At 39.5% G+C, this 2644-nt stretch overlaps 1 long non-coding RNA gene across 1 annotated transcript; it reads right to left on the reverse strand.

Moving 5' to 3' along the window:
• Positions 1–576: 576 nt before the first annotated feature.
• On the reverse strand, positions 577–1346 carry LOC126893366 (uncharacterized). The gene is made up of 2 exons (XR_007701150.1): positions 1204–1346; positions 577–763 (listed from the first exon to the last, which is right to left on the reverse strand). It is a non-coding gene; the product is annotated as an uncharacterized LOC126893366 (long non-coding RNA).
• Between the last annotated feature and the right edge of the window lie 1298 nt (positions 1347–2644).

Below are 2644 nucleotides of genomic sequence, written 5' to 3' on the forward strand. Positions count from 1 at the left end.
CCGTATGGATAGGGGAATAAACTAGGCAAAAGTCTGGGCAAAAGCCCTTCACTTGCTAATGTTACATCGATGTGTGTCTGGCTGGCCCCTCTCACAAAAGTTGGTTTGTTGTTGTTCAGAACTTGGAGGCCAGTCTGGGCTATCCATTCATTCCAGAGTTCCCCCTTTTTATCATTTATGGGGGAACCCCACAACTTTGATTTCGTGTTGATGTCCTCGGCAACGATCACGTCTTTTTCGTTTGAAAATACATACTAATATTAAAGACTATTACTAAATACTTATACCAAACCACTAATGGATATTAAAATATTTTTTTTTTCAGCGCTAAGACCTAAACTCGATAACACATGTTCTTCTATTTCTATTTTACGTTTCTATATACAATGAGGGGGAATTTTTTAACCAATCCTCAGGCAACTGTTCGTTGCCCTTCCCCCGTATGGATAGGGGAATAAACTAGGCAAAAGCCCTTCACTTGCTAATGTTATATCGATGTGTGTCTGGCTGGCCCCTCTCACAAAAGTTGGTTTGTTGTTGTTCAGAACTTGGAGGCCAGCCTGGGCTATCCATTCATTCCAGAGTTCCCCCTTTTTATCATTTATGGGGGAACCCCACAACTTTGACTTCGTGTTGATGTCCTCGGCAACGATCACGTCTTTTTCGTTTGAAAATACATACTAATATTAAAGACTATTACTAAATACTTATACCAAACCACTAATGGATATTAAAATATTATTTTTTTTTTCAGCGCTAAGACCTAAACCCGATAACACATGTTCTTCTATTTCTATTTTACGTTTCTATATACAATGAGGGGGAATTTTCAACCAATCCTCAGGCAACTGTTCGTTGCCCTTCCCCCGTATGGATAGGGGAATAAACTAGGCAAAAGTCTGGGCAAAAGCCCTTCACTTGCTAATGTTACATCGATGTGTGTCTGGCTGGCCCCTCTCACAAAAGTTGGTTTGTTGTTGTTCAGAACTTGGAGGCCAGTCTGGGCTATCCATTCATTCCAGAGTTCCCCCTTTTTATCATTTATGGGGGAACCCCACAACTTTGACTTCGTGTTGATGTCCTCGGCAACGATCACGTCTTTTTCGTTTGAAAATACATACTAATATTAAAGACTATTACTAAATACTTATACCAAACCACTAATGGATATTAAAATATTTTTTTTTTTTTCAGCGCTAAGACCTAAACTCGATAACACATGTTCTTCTATTTCTATTTTACGTTTCTATATACAATGAGGGGGAATTTTTTAACCAATCCTCAGGCAACTGTTCGTTGCCCTTCCCCCGTATGGATAGGGGAATAAACTAGGCAAAAGCCCTTCACTTGCTAATGTTATATCGATGTGTGTCTGGCTGGCCCCTCTCACAAAAGTTGGTTTGTTGTTGTTCAGAACTTGGAGGCCAGCCTGGGCTATCCATTCATTCCAGAGTTCCCCCTTTTTATCATTCATGGGGGAACCCCACAACTTTGACTTCGTGTTGATGTCCTCGGCAACGATCACGTCTTTTTCGTTTGAAAATACATACTAATATTAAAGACTATTACTAAATACTTGTACCAAACCACTAATGGATATTAAAATATTTTTTTTTTTCAGCGCTAAGACCTAAACCCTATAACACATGTTCTTCTATTTCTATTTTACGTTTCTATATACAATGAGGGGGAATTTTTAACCAATCCTCAGGCAACTGTTCGTTGCCCTTCCCCCGTATGGATAGGGGAATAAACTAGGCAAAAGCCCTTCACTTGCTAATGTTACATCGATGTGTGTCTGGCTGGCCCCTCTCACAAAAGTTGGTTTGTTGTTGTTCAGAACTTGGAGGCCAGCCTGGGCTATCCATTCATTCCAGAGTTCCCCCTTTTTATCATTTATGGGGGAACCCGACAACTTTGACTTGGTGTTGATGTCCTCGGCAACGATCACGTCTTTTTCGTTTGAAAATACATACTAATATTAAAGACTATTACTAAATACTTATACCAAACCACTAATGGATATTAAAATATTATTTTTTTTTCAGCGCTAAGACCTAAACCCGATAACACATGTTCTTCTATTTCTATTTTACGTTTCTATATACAATGAGGGGGAATTTTTTAACCAATCCTCAGGCAACTGTTCGTTGCCTTTCCCCCGTATGGATAGGGGAATAAACTAGGCAAAAGTCTGGGCAAAAGCCCTTCACTTGCTAATGTTATATCGATGTGTGTCTGGCTGGCCCCTCTCACAAAAGTTGGTTTGTTGTTGTTCAGAACTTGGAGGCCAGCCTGGGCTATCCATTCATTCCAGAGTTCCCCCTTTTTATCATTTATGGGGGAACCCGACAACTTTGACTTCGTGTTGATGTCCTCGGCAACGATCACGTCTTTTTCGTTTGAAAATACATACTAATATTAAAGACTATTACTAAATACTTATACCAAACCACTAATGGATATTAAAATATTATTTTTTTTTTCAGCGCTAAGACCTAAACCCGATAACACATGTTCTTCTATTTCTATTTTACGTTTCTATATACAATGAGGGGGAATTTTTTAACCAATCCTCAGGCAACTGTTCGTTGCCCTTCCCCCGTATGGATAGGGGAATAAACTAGGCAAAAGTCTGGGCAAA

This window comes from Diabrotica virgifera, chromosome 10 (genome assembly GCF_917563875.1).
Source record: "Diabrotica virgifera virgifera chromosome 10, PGI_DIABVI_V3a".
Classification (NCBI taxonomy): domain Eukaryota; kingdom Metazoa; phylum Arthropoda; class Insecta; order Coleoptera; family Chrysomelidae; genus Diabrotica; species Diabrotica virgifera.